This window comes from Athene noctua, chromosome 20, assembly GCF_965140245.1.
Source record: "Athene noctua chromosome 20, bAthNoc1.hap1.1, whole genome shotgun sequence".
NCBI lineage: Eukaryota > Metazoa > Chordata > Aves > Strigiformes > Strigidae > Athene > Athene noctua.
The window spans coordinates 11,941,571-11,959,404 of NC_134056.1; positions in this window are offsets into that span (position 1 = coordinate 11,941,571).

Genomic DNA, 17,834 nt, shown 5'->3' on the forward strand with positions numbered 1-17,834 from the left:
CTGTACCCCTACACCTGGCGGTCGTTTTTCCGTGAGCACCCGAACGTCCTCAGGCGTTTGCAATCCTGGCTGCGTCAAGTGTTGGGGTACACCTTTGAGTTGGAGAGGCATCAGGTGCTCACCCTGGCACAGAGGATCCTACACACCCTGATCATTTTGGGTCTGCGTGAAGAGCGCCTGGTTGAGCTCGTACGGCGTCACCTCGGAAGCCGTGCAACAGCCTTTGTGCAAGGAATCATTGTGTTCATCATGCAATGGTGCAGGAGGGCATCCAACCAACCCCTGCTCAGTGAGGAGTCCCGTGCTGCCAGGAGGTTGGAGGAGAGCCCTGGGGGTGTCAGCAGCTCCACCGTCGCCAGGAGGTTGGAGGAGCGAAGTCCTGTGGCAACCAGCACCAGCTGGGATGGCTCCATTGCGGAACGGGAGAGGAGCCCTGTGGCCAGCACCAGCTGGGGCACCTCCATAGAAGGACGAGAGAGGAGCCCCTTGGCCCGCACCAGCTGGGACGGCTCCAGTGCGGAACGGGAGAGGAGCCCCTTAGGCAGCACCAGCTGGGGAGCCTCCAGCAGGGCAAGGGAGAGGAGCCCCGTGGCCAGCACCAGCTGGGGCACCTCCATAGAAGGACGAGAGAGGAGCCCCTTGGCCCGCACCAGCTGGGGCTCCTCCAGAGGGGAACAGGAGAGGAGCCCCCTGGCCAGCACCAGCTGGGGAGCCTCCAGTGGGGCAAGGCAATGGAGTCACTTAGGCAGCACCAGCTGGGGCTCCTCCAGAGGGGAACGGGAGAGGAGCCGCACTGCCAACACCACCTGGGGTGCCTCTAGCTGGGGAAGTGAGAGGAGCCCCGAGGCCAGCACCCTCAGCTGGGGTTCCTCTGCAGGGGCACAGGAGCTGAGCCCCATGGCCAGCAGCCATCTTGCTGCCTCCCAAAGGGGCCAGGAGATCAGCCCCATAATGAGGTGAGTTGTGTGGGAAACTTCACCCTGGGGAGCTGGGTGGCTTTCCTCCTGGAGGGACCTGGGATTTCCTCCCACCCCTCCCTGAGCTGGCCAGTCACCGAGGCCTCTCTTTCTCTTCTAGCGGGACAGCTGCTGCAGTGTCAGAGAGGAGTCCTCGTCCGTTCCTACCAGATCTCCTCAGTGCACCGCAGCACATGCCGAACGTGGCCTCGGACTCGGAGTTCCGCTGTCCAATATGCCTGAACACCTGGGACAAAGCTGCCTTGACCATGCCGTGTCTGCACAGCTTCTGCTTCAACTGTCTCTGGCAGCGGGTAGAGATCAAGCCTGAGTGCCCCATCTGCAGGAAGATGGTGACATGCAGCCAGCACTCTCTGCAGGGGGACAAATTTGAAGAGTTCCCCAGCACACAGCCCTCTGTGGCATCCTTGGGCGGCACCCCCAGCTGGGGTGTCTCCCGCCAGGAGCGGCGCCGCTCGACTGTCCAAAGCTGGGCTGAATACCAAGAGAAGTGGCAGCGCAGCTACATGGCCTTAACTAGATCCGCTGGCTTCCAAGTGAGAGGGGAGCTCAGCCCTGTGGCCAGCACCAGAGCTGTTCCCTCCCCAGGTGGGACTCCTGGACACAAACCAGCCCCCTCTGGCAGCGCTGCCACAGCAGACACAGAGGAACTGCCGGGCACCTCGACGGCTGCTCTTCAGAGCGAGCCCAGCTGCTGCCCCGCTCCCATCCCTGGGCAGCAAGAAGAGCTGCAGGAGGAGCCGGGGGAGGCTGCGGCACCTGACTCTGCTCCCGGGCGGGCAAGGGGCAGCTCACATCGGGGGCCGCGGTGTGCTCAGAAGAGAAAGGCCAGTACCAGCTCTAGCGATTCTGCCTCAAGCGCCAAGAAGAAGCCACCGCGCCGGTGATGCTGTAAGAAGGCCCCAGAGGCAGCTGGTGGAAGGAGGCCCGGGCCAGCAGCAGGACCTCTGCCAGCCCCCGTGGGGACCAGAAGGCTGCTCAGAATCAAAACCAGCTCTCCCAGAAAATAAAGACACGAAAATGAGAGAAAGAGTCTAACTGCTTTATCAGTGTGTGTGGCATCGTTCTCCCCTCCCGTGCTGCTTTCTCCCCTGTTTCCTGGTGCTCGGCCCAACCTTTTTCCCCTTAGGGCTGCGCTAGGCCCTAAGGCCTACGGGGTCAGTTTGGTGGCAGAGGGGCTACGGGGATGGCTGTGACCTGTTTCCTTGGGCCATGCTAGCTGGAGGGTGTCTGTGGCACCTCCTGAGGCCTATGGGGTCAGTGTGGACACGGTCCAGGGCAGCTAGCGCTGGGTGGCCCTGCTTGAGCCAGGGGGTTGGCCCAGATGACCTGCAGAGGTGCCTTCCAACCGCTGGGAAGTCTGGGCTTGCTCCCCATGTGGCAGCACAAGGCACAAGCTGCATCCTGCTGGCACGTGCAAGCTGCTGCTTTTTGCCTCCTGCTACAGCATCCTGCCTTTGCTTTGGACTCATTGCTAGTTTTCAGGAACGTGAGGGCTGTCAGCCAGTGGAGGTCAGTGTGTGGTGTGGGTGTCCCACTGGTTTCACGCACTGCCCTGGCCTTCCAGCCGGTGCCTGAATAGAGGTTAGGGGATACTCAGTGCCAGGACTTTCATGGAGATAACCTGCAGTTGCTTCGTCCTTCTGTGTCCTTCCTCAGCATCACAACACTTCCCACGCTTTGTGCCCTCTTGCAGCTTTGGAGCCAGCTAAGCAACATGGCAACTTTCTCCTCTAAAGCCAATGGCCATGAAATCAGAGAAGAGATTGCCTTCAAAGGACAGCAGAGGCGTAACACGCACCCCAAGGCTTTCCAGGGAGATGGAAGCACCGTCCCAGAGAGGCCGGTTGAGCTCAGGCACGGCCAGGACACGTGGGCCTTATGAGGGTGGCCGAGCTGCAGGTGGGTGGGCACACGTCGCTCCCTGCACTGTGGTGCTCGGTTTGGGGCAACTTTGGAGCCTGTGGCTGCTGCCACGCTTAGTGCACGAGGCCAAATAGGCACCTGGCTAAAGTCTTGCCTCCAGTTCTCCTTCTTTCCGCCAGTTTGTCACCAATGCAGCCCACGCTGTTGCAGCTCCAGAGGCTGCTCAAGCCACCACACCGCCCGCCCAAATCTGGCTGATATCTGCCCCGGCATGGATTAAAGATGGGGAAGTGGAAACTTTCCTGCCGTCCGGCGGCGTTTTACCAGTCACTTACTGCTGGATTCCCTCTTTCAGTACTGACATCGTGCTGCGGGGTACAGGCAGTTGTACGCGGTAGCTCCCGCATCCACCTTTACCGCCCGGGGCTCCTTCCGCTGAGAACCATGACATTGCTTTCCTGAGGTATGTTCTTCTCAGCTGAGGCAAACAGGCTGTCCACTGTCAGTGTGCAAGGCAGCAACACTTGAGCCCGTTCCCCTCCTCACTGCAGAGTCGGCAGGAGGGAAGCATCCAGCGGATGGATCAGCTTTTTTCTTCCTTCCCTGCTGCTTAATCAGGGGAAAGATCCTCCCTTGGTAAACCCTCAGCGTGCCAATTCAAGGAACCAGAGTGAATCCCGTGGTCTGTGTGAGTGGCCACTCCTCAAAGTCTCTGTCAAGCTGGGGATGAGACAGTGGCAAATGTGGGGGACTGTTGAGAGAGCAAGAAGCAGAGGAGTGGAAGAGAACTTTGTACTTAGCATTTCAGCAAATGCCGGACAGTGAGGAACCCTGTCATCCCCACGCATATTCGTGTAGAAATGGTAAATACGGGCAGTGCCAGGCTGATTGGGAGGCCTCATTTAGAGCTTTCACCTTAGTGCTGTGCACTGGGCTGTCACTGGAGTGACTGCCAGGCACAGAAGCAAGCAAGCTCTTTCCCTGCAGAGTCTCTTGTGCACCATGCCTTGGCTTCATCTCATCCAGTCCTGCAGAGTGGGTGCTTCAGGCTTTTGAGCTTTCTTTCCCTCAAAGGGAAAGGGCCCTTTTCAAACGCAGAGATGTCCTTCTTCGTCGCCGGTCTGGATCGTTTTTGATGGAATAAAATAGAGAGTCTATTGGAAAATGAGCAACACAATGGGAGATGTGCAGAGTATGAATTTCATTGCAATTCATTGACCTCAAGATGCAAACCAGGTTAATGCCTGGCTTTTTATTTTTTATTAAAGGTGGCCCCAGGACTCTGAAGACCTCTGTTACTGTCCCTCCACAAACTGTATGTATGAGTTTTTCAGCCAGCTCTGTAGTTACTGAGCTCTGGAGACATATGTTTGATTGTCCCGCTGAAGTATGACGAGATGAACCAGATGTGCTGTAAATATCTAGCAGCCATTTCAGATTGGTTCATCACTGAGCTTCACGATGTCTGTGGGGTTCAGCAGGCTTCAAGTCCCATTATTCGTTATTTCTTGTCCCCAGTTGCCAAACTTTCAAAACGTGTGGAGGTATTCTTTTGAGGGTTTAGCTCTGACTGTTGTTATTTTTCTCTGCTTCTCCTGGCCTGTTGTTTGGTATAGGTGCTTGTGAGAATTAAGACGTGATGGTTAGCAAAATGTAAACTGACCTTGAGCTTAGAAGAATGATTGTGGGAAGCTGAGGCAACATTACGGAACACCGTGTTGCGAGTGTCAGAAAGGTGGGGCCGGAACACCGCCTGCAGAAGGCATGGTGAGCATGTGAGCAGTAAACATCTGAAACCTGAAGGTCAGTAGGATGTAGAAGTAAAATCAAACCTTTGTAAACAAGGGGGAATAAATTGGGAGCTGGTGCACAGTGCGGCGGCATTTGCTCTTGGCAATGCCCCCCCTCCGGCAAACTGGTGTGAGCTTGTCTTCCTTCTGCGCGTCGCCCTGATCCTGCCTGGACCGAGTCCCTCAACATAGCAGGGGACGTGGTGAAGCGGTGGTTGTCTGCGTGCCTTAGAGATTTGACAGGGCGTGTGGGATGAATGTAACTGCATGGGGGTGTCTGATGGGGCAGCAGAGTCTGCAGTGCTTGCCTTCTACCTCAGAGTTTCTGAAGTGGCCTGTTTTCTTCTTTCTACAGACCATTTTAGGCCCACGTGTGATATCTGGGGGAAAAATTACAAATATGATAGCTGCTTCCAAGAGCACACAGACCTGCATGCCGTGGATGGGGAGTACTGTGTTGGCACTCAGACAGCCAAACCAGAGTGAGAAGCCTTTCCTGTGTTATTCTGGGAAAAGGCCAAACGTGGTTCTGCAGGACCGTGTGGCCCAAGCCTGCATTTCACTGTCCTTCAGCTCACCCCTCAAGGACCCCAAGAGAGATAAACGGCTCCCTGTTGCCCAGCCAGGTAGCCTGGGCAGTTCACAAAGCAGCAGCAATGCTATTTTGCCTCTTCATGGCTGTCGCATGAACGCTTGAGTGGAAATGGGTATGTCACGCTTCTTTCTTGCTTCCCTTCTCTTACTTCTCCATCTCTGGAAGGCTGGAGAACTGGGCTGAAGGGAAGCTCACACGGTTCAACAAAAAGTGCAGAGTCCTGTGCCTGGGAAGGAACAGCTCCATGAATCAGGACACGCTGGGGGCCAGCGGTCAGGAAAGCAGCTTTCCAGAGGCGGACCTGGGGGTCCCGGTGGACACAACGTTGAACGGGAGCTGGCACTGGGGCCTTGCCACCAAGATGTCTAATGGCACCCTGGGCTGCCTCCGGCAAAGTTCTGCCACCGGTGGAGGGAGCTGCTCCTCCAAGGGATTCGGCACTGGTGAGGCCACATGCAGAGGGCTGTGTTCTGAGCTCCTACTTCTTGTGCTGGGCTGCCCAGGAGTGCTCTGTGTGTGCCTGGAGAAAGTGTCACCTCAGGCCAGAGCGAACTGACGGTGCCCTGGGAAGCCACAGCCAAGGCCTCGGTGGCTGGCTTGAAGGTCAGATGCCAAGCACGGGACAGAAGACGTGGGGGATGGAGCGGGCAGTGGCGTTGGGGTAAGGCCCGAGGCATGTGCCGGGGGCACAGGGCTGTTGGGTGAAGCGCTGCGGGCGGGAGCAGCCCATTGTGACATCACCCAGCCACGCTCTGTGACATCACAAAGCCCGCTCTGTGACATCATGGCCCTCGCTGCTTATATTCGGGCTCCCAGACCCCCCGAGACAGCTCGCACCTTCACTCCAGCTGAGTGATTTGGCGAGGCTTGGAGCGTGGAGCAAGCTTTTGGCTCGGTGCTGGGCTTGTGCCCTGGGAACTGGGGGCTGCAGCTCTCAGTGCCCATCCCCAGAGCCACTGCAGGTTTGTCCCCGGCCCTGCCTGGCTCAGGCAGCCGGGTCACTAGGGAGGTGCACTCGCTGCAGAGGTGAGTTGTGCGGAGAAACTTCACCCTGGGGAGCTGGGCGGGTTTCCTTCTGGAGGGACCTGGGCTTCTCTCCCACCCCTCCCTGGGCTGGCCACTCACCGAGGCCTCTCTGCCTCTTCCTGTTCTAGTGGGACAGCCAGCTTCCTCGGAGAGCAGTCCTCATCCATCCCCACCAGCTCTCTCCAGCCCCCCGCAGCACGTTCTGAGCATGGACTCAGCCTCGCAGGACCGCTGCCCAATATGCCTGAACACCTTGGACAACGCAGCCTTGACCATGCCGTGTCTGCACCGCTTCTGCTTCAGCTGTATCCAGCAGTGGGTAGACATCAAGCCTGAGTGCCCCCTCTGCAGGCGGAGGTTGATATCCGTCCTGTACTCGCTGCCGGGGGAGGCCTGTCAAGAGTTCATGATAAGACAACGATCTCTGGCATTGTTGGCCAGTGCCCAAAACGAGCCACCTATCAGACTGCTAGAACCAAGAGTGTCCAGGGTAAACCAAGAATTGCTTCTGGAGCCAGGGTTCATAGGCAGCCTGTACCCCTACACCTGGCGGTCGTTTTTCCATGAGCACCCGAACGTCCTCAGGCTTTTGCAATTCTGGCTGCATCAAGAGTTGGGGTACACCTTTGAGCTGGAGAGGCATCAGGTGCTCACCCTGGCACAGAGGATCCTACACACCCTGATCATTTTGGGTCTGCATGAAGAGCGCCTGGTCGAGATCGTACGGCGTCACCTTGGAAGCCACGCAACAGCCTTTGTGCAAAGACTCATTGTGGTCACCATGCAATGGTGCAGGAGGGCATCCAGCCAACCCCTGCTCAGTGAGGAGTCCCGTGCTGCCAGGAGGTTGGAGGAGAGCCCTGGGGGTGTCAGCAGCTCCACCGTCGCCAGGAGGTTGGAGGAGAGAAGTCCTGTGGCAACCAGCACCAGCTGGGATGGCTCCATTGCGGAACGGGAGAGGAGCCCTGTGGCCAGCACCAGCTGGGGCACCTCCATAGAAGGACGAGAGAGGAGCCTCTTGGCCCGCACCAGCTGGGGCTCCTCCAGAGGGGAACAGGAGAGGAGCCCCGTGGCCAGCACCAGCTGGGGAGCCTCCAGTGGGGCAAGGCAATGGAGTCACTTAGGCAGCACCAGCTGGGGCTCCTCCAGAGGGGAACGGGAGAGGAGCCGCACTGCCAGCACCAGCTGGGGGACCGCCAGAGAAGGACAGGAGAGGAGCCCCACTGCCAACACCACCTGGGGTGCCTCTAGCTGGGGAGGTGAGAGGAGCCCCGAGGCCAGCACCCTCAGCTGGGGTTCCTCTGCAGGGGCACAGGAGCTGAGCCCCATGGCCAGCAGCCATCTTGCTGCCTCCCAAAGGGGCCAGGAGATCAGCCCCATAATGAGGTGAGTTGTGTGGGAAACCTCACCCTGGGGAGCTGGGTGGCTTTCCTCCTGGAGGGACCTGGGATTTCCTCCCACCCCTCCCTGAGCTGGCCAGTCACCGAGGCCTCTCTTTCTCTTCTAGCGGGACAGCTGCTGCAGTGTCAGAGAGGAGTCCTCGTCCGTTCCTACCAGATCTCCTCAGTGCACCGCAGCACATGCCGAACGTGGCCTCGGACTCGGAGTTCCGCTGTCCAATATGCCTGAACACCTGGGACAAAGCTGCCTTGACCATGCCGTGTCTGCACCGCTTCTGCTTCAACTGTCTCTGGCAGCGGGTAGAGATCAAGCCTGAGTGCCCCATCTGCAGGAAGATGGTGACATGCAGCCAGCACTCTCTGCAGGGGGACAAATTTGAAGAGTTCCCCAGCACACAGCCCTCTGTGGCATCCTTGGGCGGCACCCCCAGCTGGGGTGTCTCCCGCCAGGAGCGGCGCCGCTCGACTGTCCAAAGCTGGGCTGAATACCGAGAGAAGTGGCAGCGCAGCTACATGGCCTTAACTAGATCCGCTGGCTTCCAAGTGAGAGGGGAGCTCAGCCCTGTGGCCAGCACCAGAGCTGTTCCCTCCCCAGGTGGGACTCCTGGACACAAACCAGCCCCCTCTGGCAGCGCTGCCACAGCAGACACAGAGGAACTGCCGGGCACCTCGACGGCTGCTCTTCAGAGCGAGCCCAGCTGCTGCCCCGCTCCCATCCCTGGGCAGCAAGAAGAGCTGCAGGGGGAGCCGGGGGAGGCTGCGGCACCTGACTCTGCTCCCGAGCGGGCAAGGGGCAGATCACATCGGAGGCCGCGGCGCGCTCAGAAGAGAAAGGCCAGTACCAGCTCTAGCGATTCTGCCTCAAGCGCCAAGAAGAAGCCACCGCGCCGGTGATGCTGTAAGAAGGCCCCAGAGGCAGCTGGTGGAAGGAGACCCGGGCCAGCAGCAGGACCTCTGCCAGCCCCCGTGGGGACCAGAAGGCTGCTCAGAATCAAAAACAGCTCTCCCAGAAAATAAAGACATGAAAATTGGAGAAAGAGTCTAACTGCTTTATCAGTGTGTGTGGCATCGTTCTCCCCTCCCGTGCTGCTTTCTCCCCTGTTTCCTGGTGCTCGGCCCAACCTTTTTCCCCTTAGGGCTGCGTTAGGCCCTAAGGCCTACGGGGTCAGTTTGGTGGCAGAGGGGCTACGGGGATGGCTGTGACCTGTTTCCTTGGGCCATGCTAGCCGGAGGGTGTCTGTGGCACCTCCTGAGGCCTATGGGGTCAGTGTGGACACGGTCCAGGGCAGCTAGCGCTGGGTGGCCCTGCTTGAGCCAGGGGGTTGGCCCAGATGACCTGCAGAGGTGCCTTCCAACCGCTGGGAAGTCTGGGCTTGCTCCCCATGTGGCAGCACAAGGCACAAGCTGCATCCTGCTGGCACGTGCAAGCTGCTGCTTTTTGCCTCCTGCTACAGCATCCTGCCTTTGCTTTGGACTCATTGCTAGTTTTCAGGAACGTGAGGGCTGTCAGCCCGTGGAGGTCAGTGTGTGGTGTCGGTGTCCCACTGGTTTCACGCACTGCCCTGGCCTTCCAGCCGGTGCCTGAATAGGGGGAAGGGGATACTCAGTGCCAGGACTTTCATGGAGATAACCTGCAGTTGCTTCGTCCTTCTGTGTCCTTCCTCAGCATCACAACACTTCCCACGCTTTGTGCCCTCTTGCAGCTTTGGAGCCAGCTAAGCAACATGGCAACTTTCTCCTCTAAAGCCAATGGCCATGAAATCAGAGAAGAGATTGCCTTCAAAGGACAGCAGAGGCGTAACACGCACCCCAAGGCTTTCCAGGGAGATGGAAGCACCGTCCCAGAGAGGCCGGTTGAGCTCAGGCACGGCCAGGACACGTGGGCCTTATGAGGGTGGCCGAGCTGCAGGTGGGTGGGCACACGTCGCTCCCTGCACTGTGGTGCTCGGTTTGGGGCAACTTTGGAGCCTGTGGCTGCTGCCACGCTTAGTGCACGAGGCCAAATAGGCACCTGGCTAAAGTCTTGCCTCCAGTTCTCCTTCTTTCCGCCAGTTTGTCACCAATGCAGCCCACGCTGTTGCAGCTCCAGAGGCTGCTCAAGCCACCACACCGCCCGCCCAAATCTGGCTGATATCTGCCCCGGCATGGATTAAAGATGGGGAAGTGGAAACTTTCCTGCCGTCCGGCGGCGTTTTACCAGTCACTTACTGCTGGATTCCCTCTTTCAGTACTGACATCGTGCTGCGGGGTACAGGCAGTTGTACGCGGTAGCTCCCGCATCCACCTTTACCGCCCGGGGCTCCTTCCGCTGAGAACCATGACATTGCTTTCCTGAGGTATGTTCTTCTCAGCTGAGGCAAACAGGCTGTCCACTGTCAGTGTGCAAGGCAGCAACACTTGAGCCCGTTCCCCTCCTCACTGCAGAGTCGGCAGGAGGGAAGCATCCAGCGGATGGATCAGCTTTTTTCTTCCTTCCCTGCTGCTTAATCAGGGGAAAGATCCTCCCTTGGTAAACCCTCAGCGTGCCAATTCAAGGAACCAGAGTGAATCCCGTGGTCTGTGTGAGTGGCCACTCCTCAAAGTCTCTGTCAAGCTGGGGATGAGACTGTGGCTAATGTGGGGGACTGTTGAGAGAGCAAGAAGCAGAGGAGTGGAAGAGAACTTTGTACTTAGCATTTCAGCAAATGCCGGACAGTGAGGAACCCTGTCATCCCCACGCATATTCGTGTAGAAATGGTAAATACGGGCAGTGCCAGGCTGATTGGGAGGCCTCATTTAGAGCTTTCACCTTAGTGCTGTGCACTGGGCTGTCACTGGAGTGACTGCCAGGCACAGAAGCAAGCACGCTCTTTCCCTGCAGAGTCTCTTGTGCACCATGCCTTGGCTTCTTCTTATCCAGTCCTGCAGAGTGGGTGCTTCAGGCTTTTGAGCTTTCTTTCCCTCAAAGGGAAAGGGCCCTTTTCAAACGCAGAGATGTCCTTCTTCGTCGCCGGTCTGGATCGTTTTTGATGGAATAAAATAGAGAGTCTATTGGAAAATGAGCAACACAATGGGAGATGTGCAGAGTATGAATTTCATTGCAATTCATTGACCTCAAGATGCAAACCAGGTTAATGCCTGGCTTTTTATTTTTTATTAAAGGTGGCCCCAGGACTCTGAAGACCTCTGTTACTGTCCCTCCACAAACTGTATGTATGAGTTTTTCAGCCAGCTCTGTAGTTACTGAGCTCTGGAGACATATGTTTGATTGTCCCGCTGAAGTATGACGAGATGAACCAGATGTGCTGTAAATATCTAGCAGCCATTTCAGATTGGTTCATCACTGAGCTTCACGATGTCTGTGGGGTTCAGCAGGCTTCAGGTCCCATTATTCGTTATTTCTTGTCCCCAGTTGCCAAACTTTCAAAACGTGTGGAGGTATTCTTTTGAGGGTTTAGCTCTGACTGTTGTTATTTTTCTCTGCTTCTCCTGGCCTGTTGTTTGGTATAGGTGCTTGTGAGAATTAAGACGTGATGGTTAGCAAAATGTAAACTGACCTTGAGCTTAGAAGAATGATTGTGGGAAGCTGAGGCAACATTACGGAACACCGTGTTGCGAGTGTCAGAAAGGTGGGGCCGGAACACCGCCTGCAGAAGGCATGGTGAGCATGTGAGCAGTAAACAGCTGAAACCTGAAGGTCAGTAGGATGTAGAAGTAAAATCAAACCTTTGTAAACAAGGGGGAATAAATTGGGAGCTGGTGCACAGTGCGGCGGCATTTGCTCTTGGCAATGCCCCCCCTCCGGCAAACTGGTGTGAGCTTGTCTTCCTTCTGCGCGTCGCCCTGATCCTGCCTGGACCGAGTCCCTCAACATAGCAGGGGACGTGGTGAAGCGGTGGTTGTCTGCGTGCCTTAGAGATTTGACAGGGCGTGTGGGATGAATGTAACTGCATGGGGGTGTCTGATGGGGCAGCAGAGTCTGCAGTGCTTGCCTTCTACCTCAGAGTTTCTGAAGTGGCCTGTTTTCTTCTTTCTACAGACCATTTTAGGCCCACGTGTGATATCTGGGGGAAAAATTACAAATATGATAGCTGCTTCCAAGAGCACACAGACCTGCATGCCGTGGATGGGGAGTACTGTGTTGGCACTCAGACAGCCAAACCAGAGTGAGAAGTCTTTCCTGTGTTATTCTGGGAAAAGGCCAAACGTGGTTCTGCAGGACCGTGTGGCCCAAGCCTGCATTTCACTGTCCTTCAGCTCACCCCTCAAGGACCCCAAGAGAGATAAACGGCTCCCTGTTGCCCAGCCAGGTAGCCTGGGCAGTTCACAAAGCAGCAGCAATGCTATTTTGCCTCTTCATGGCTGTCGCATGAACGCTTCAGTGGAAATGGGTATGTCACGCTTCTTTCTTGCTTCCCTTCTCTTACTTCTCCATCTCTGGAAGGCTGGAGAACTGGGCTGAAGGGAAGCTCACACGGTTCAACAAAAAGTGCATAGTCCTGTGCCTGGGAAGGAACAGCTCCATGAATCAGGACACGCTGGGGGCCAGCGGTCAGGAAAGCAGCTTTCCAGAGGCGGACCTGGGGGTCCCGGTGGACACAACGTTGAACGGGAGCTGGCACTGGGGCCTTGCCACCAAGATGTTTAATGGCACCCTGGGCTGCCTCCGGCAAAGTTCTGCCACCGGTGGAGGGAGCTGCTCCTCCAAGGGATTCGGCACTGGTGAGGCCACATGTAGAGGGCTGTGTTCTGGGCTCCTACTTCTTGTGCTGGGCTGCCCAGGAGTGCTCTGTGTGTGCCTGGAGAAAGTGTCACCTCAGGCCAGAGCGACCTGACGGTGCCCTGGGAAGCCACAGCCAAGGCCTCGGTGGCTGGCTTGAAGGTCAGATGCCAAGCACAGGACAGAAGACGTGGGGGATGGAGCGGGCAGTGGCGTTGGGGTAAGGCCCGAGGCATGTGCCGGTGGCACAGGGCTGTTGGGTGAAGCGCTGCGGGCGGGAGCAGCCCATTGTGACATCACCCAGCCACGCTCTGTGACATCACAAAGCCCGCTCTGTGACATCATGGCCCTCGCTGCTTATATTCGGGCTCCCAGACCCCCCGAGACAGCTCGCACCTTCACTCCAGCTGAGTGATTTGGCGAGGCTTGGAGCGTGGAGCAAGCTTTTGGCTCGGTGCTGGGCTTGTGCCCTGGGAACTGGGGGCTGCAGCTCTCAGTGCCCATCCCCAGAGCCACTGCAGGTTTGTCCCCGGCCCTGCCTGGCTCAGGCAGCCGGGGCACCCGGGAGGTGCACTCGCTGCAGAGGTGAGTTGTGCGGAGAAACTTCACCCTGGGGAGCTGGGCGGGTTTCCTTCTGGAGGGACCTGGGCTTCTCTCCCACCCCTCCCTGGGCTGGCCACTCACCGAGGCCTCTCTGCCTCTTCCTATTCTAGTGGGACAGCCAGCTTCCTCGGAGAGCAGTCCTCATCCATCCCCACCAGCTCTCTCCAGCCCCCCGCAGCACGTTCTGAGCATGGACTCAGCCTCGCAGGACCGCTGCCCAATATGCCTGAACACCTTGGACAACGCAGCCTTGACCATGCCGTGTCTGCACCGCTTCTGCTTCAGCTGTATCCAGCAGTGGGTAGACATCAAGCCTGAGTGCCCCCTCTGCAGGCGGAGGTTGATATCCGTCCTGTACTCGCTGCCGGGGGAGGCCTGTCAAGAGTTCATGATAAGACAACGATCTCTGGCATTGTTGGCCAGTGCCCAAAACGAGCCACCTATCAGACTGCTAGAACCAAGAGTGTCCAGGGTAAACCAAGAATTGCTTCTGGAGCCAGGGTTCATAGGCAGCCTGTACCCCTACACCTGGCGGTCGTTTTTCCATGAGCACCCGAACGTCCTCAGGCTTTTGCAATTCTGGCTGCATCAAGAGTTGGGGTACACCTTTGAGCTGGAGAGGCATCAGGTGCTCACCCTGGCACAGAGGATCCTACACACCCTGATCATTTTGGGTCTGCATGAAGAGCGCCTGGTCGAGATCGTACGGCGTCACCTTGGAAGCCACGCAACAGCCTTTGTGCAAAGACTCATTGTGGTCACCATGCAATGGTGCAGGAGGGCATCCAGCCAACCCCTGCTCAGTGAGGAGTCCCGTGCTGCCAGGAGGTTGGAGGAGAGCCCTGGGGGTGTCAGCAGCTCCACCGTCGCCAGGAGGTTGGAGGAGAGAAGTCCTGTGGCAACCAGCACCAGCTGGGATGGCTCCATTGCGGAACGGGAGAGGAGCCCTGTGGCCAGCACCAGCTGGGGCACCTCCATAGAAGGACGAGAGAGGAGCCTCTTGGCCCGCACCAGCTGGGGCTCCTCCAGAGGGGAACAGGAGAGGAGCCCCGTGGCCAGCACCAGCTGGGGAGCCTCCAGTGGGGCAAGGCAATGGAGTCACTTAGGCAGCACCAGCTGGGGCTCCTCCAGAGGGGAACGGGAGAGGAGCCGCACTGCCAGCACCAGCTGGGGGACCGCCAGAGAAGGACAGGAGAGGAGCCCCACTGCCAACACCACCTGGGGTGCCTCTAGCTGGGGAGGTGAGAGGAGCCCCGAGGCCAGCACCCTCAGCTGGGGTTCCTCTGCAGGGGCACAGGAGCTGAGCCCCATGGCCAGCAGCCATCTTGCTGCCTCCCAAAGGGGCCAGGAGATCAGCCCCATAATGAGGTGAGTTGTGTGGGAAACCTCACCCTGGGGAGCTGGGTGGCTTTCCTCCTGGAGGGACCTGGGATTTCCTCCCACCCCTCCCTGAGCTGGCCAGTCACCGAGGCCTCTCTTTCTCTTCTAGCGGGACAGCTGCTGCAGTGTCAGAGAGGAGTCCTCGTCCGTTCCTACCAGATCTCCTCAGTGCACCGCAGCACATGCCGAACGTGGCCTCGGACTCGGAGTTCCGCTGTCCAATATGCCTGAACACCTGGGACAAAGCTGCCTTGACCATGCCGTGTCTGCACCGCTTCTGCTTCAACTGTCTCTGGCAGCGGGTAGAGATCAAGCCTGAGTGCCCCATCTGCAGGAAGATGGTGACATGCAGCCAGCACTCTCTGCAGGGGGACAAATTTGAAGAGTTCCCCAGCACACAGCCCTCTGTGGCATCCTTGGGCGGCACCCCCAGCTGGGGTGTCTCCCGCCAGGAGCGGCGCCGCTCGACTGTCCAAAGCTGGGCTGAATACCGAGAGAAGTGGCAGCGCAGCTACATGGCCTTAACTAGATCCGCTGGCTTCCAAGTGAGAGGGGAGCTCAGCCCTGTGGCCAGCACCAGAGCTGTTCCCTCCCCAGGTGGGACTCCTGGACACAAACCAGCCCCCTCTGGCAGCGCTGCCACAGCAGACACAGAGGAACTGCCGGGCACCTCGACGGCTGCTCTTCAGAGCGAGCCCAGCTGCTGCCCCGCTCCCATCCCTGGGCAGCAAGAAGAGCTGCAGGGGGAGCCGGGGGAGGCTGCGGCACCTGACTCTGCTCCCGAGCGGGCAAGGGGCAGATCACATCGGAGGCCGCGGCGCGCTCAGAAGAGAAAGGCCAGTACCAACTCCAGCGATTCTGCCTCAAGCGCCAAGAAGAAGCCACCGCGCCGGTGATGCTGTAAGAAGGCCCCAGAGGCAGCTGGTGGAAGGAGACCCGGGCCAGCAGCAGGACCTCTGCCAGCCCCCGTGGGGACCAGAAGGCTGCTCAGAATCAAAAACAGCTCTCCCAGAAAATAAAGACATGAAAATTGGAGAAAGAGTCTAACTGCTTTATCAGTGTGTGTGGCATCGTTCTCCCCTCCCGTGCTGCTTTCTCCCCTGTTTCCTGGTGCTCGGCCCAACCTTTTTCCCCTTAGGGCTGCGTTAGGCCCTAAGGCCTACGGGGTCAGTTTGGTGGCAGAGGGGCTACGGGGATGGCTGTGACCTGTTTCCTTGGGCCATGCTAGCCGGAGGGTGTCTGTGGCACCTCCTGAGGCCTATGGGGTCAGTGTGGACACGGTCCAGGGCAGCTAGCGCTGGGTGGCCCTGCTTGAGCCAGGGGGTTGGCCCAGATGACCTGCAGAGGTGCCTTCCAACCGCTGGGAAGTCTGGGCTTGCTCCCCATGTGGCAGCACAAGGCACAAGCTGCATCCTGCTGGCACGTGCAAGCTGCTGCTTTTTGCCTCCTGCTACAGCATCCTGCCTTTGCTTTGGACTCATTGCTAGTTTTCAGGAACGTGAGGGCTGTCAGCCCGTGGAGGTCAGTGTGTGGTGTCGGTGTCCCACTGGTTTCACGCACTGCCCTGGCCTTCCAGCCGGTGCCTGAATAGGGGGAAGGGGATACTCAGTGCCAGGACTTTCATGGAGATAACCTGCAGTTGCTTCGTCCTTCTGTGTCCTTCCTCAGCATCACAACACTTCCCACGCTTTGTGCCCTCTTGCAGCTTTGGAGCCAGCTAAGCAACATGGCAACTTTCTCCTCTAAAGCCAATGGCCATGAAATCAGAGAAGAGATTGCCTTCAAAGGACAGCAGAGGCGTAACACGCACCCCAAGGCTTTCCAGGGAGATGGAAGCACCGTCCCAGAGAGGCCGGTTGAGCTCAGGCACGGCCAGGACACGTGGGCCTTATGAGGGTGGCCGAGCTGCAGGTGGGTGGGCACACGTCGCTCCCTGCACTGTGGTGCTCGGTTTGGGGCAACTTTGGAGCCTGTGGCTGCTGCCACGCTTAGTGCACGAGGCCAAATAGGCACCTGGCTAAAGTCTTGCCTCCAGTTCTCCTTCTTTCCGCCAGTTTGTCACCAATGCAGCCCACGCTGTTGCAGCTCCAGAGGCTGCTCAAGCCACCACACCGCCCGCCCAAATCTGGCTGATATCTGCCCCGGCATGGATTAAAGATGGGGAAGTGGAAACTTTCCTGCCGTCCGGCGGCGTTTTACCAGTCACTTACTGCTGGATTCCCTCTTTCAGTACTGACATCGTGCTGCGGGGTACAGGCAGTTGTACGCGGTAGCTCCCGCATCCACCTTTACCGCCCGGGGCTCCTTCCGCTGAGAACCATGACATTGCTTTCCTGAGGTATGTTCTTCTCAGCTGAGGCAAACAGGCTGTCCACTGTCAGTGTGCAAGGCAGCAACACTTGAGCCCGTTCCCCTCCTCACTGCAGAGTCGGCAGGAGGGAAGCATCCAGCGGATGGATCAGCTTTTTTCTTCCTTCCCTGCTGCTTAATCAGGGGAAAGATCCTCCCTTGGTAAACCCTCAGCGTGCCAATTCAAGGAACCAGAGTGAATCCCGTGGTCTGTGTGAGTGGCCACTCCTCAAAGTCTCTGTCAAGCTGGGGATGAGACAGTGGCAAATGTGGGGGACTGTTGAGAGAGCAAGAAGCAGAGGAGTGGAAGAGAACTTTGTACTTAGCATTTCAGCAAATGCCGGACAGTGAGGAACCCTGTCATCCCCACGCATATTCGTGTAGAAATGGTAAATACGGGCAGTGCCAGGCTGATTGGGAGGCCTCATTTAGAGCTTTCACCTTAGTGCTGTGCACTGGGCTGTCACTGGAGTGACTGCCAGGCACAGAAGCAAGCAAGCTCTTTCCCTGCAGAGTCTCTTGTGCACCATGCCTTGGCTTCATCTCATCCAGTCCTGCAGAGTGGGTGCTTCAGGCTTTTGAGCTTTCTTTCCCTCAAAGGGAAAGGGCCCTTTTCAAACGCAGAGATGTCCTTCTTCGTCGCCGGTCTGGATCGTTTTTGATGGAATAAAATAGAGAGTCTATTGGAAAATGAGCAACACAATGGGAGATGTGCAGAGTATGAATTTCATTGCAATTCATTGACCTCAAGATGCAAACCAGGTTAATGCCTGGCTTTTTATTTTTTATTAAAGGTGGCCCCAGGACTCTGAAGACCTCTGTTACTGTCCCTCCACAAACTGTATGTATGAGTTTTTCAGCCAGCTCTGTAGTTACTGAGCTCTGGAGACATATGTTTGATTGTCCCGCTGAAGTATGACGAGATGAACCAGATGTGCTGTAAATATCTAGCAGCCATTTCAGATTGGTTCATCACTGAGCTTCACGATGTCTGTGGGGTTCAGCAGGCTTCAAGTCCCATTATTCGTTATTTCTTGTCCCCAGTTGCCAAACTTTCAAAACGTGTGGAGGTATTCTTTTGAGGGTTTAGCTCTGACTGTTGTTATTTTTCTCTGCTTCTCCTGGCCTGTTGTTTGGTATAGGTGCTTG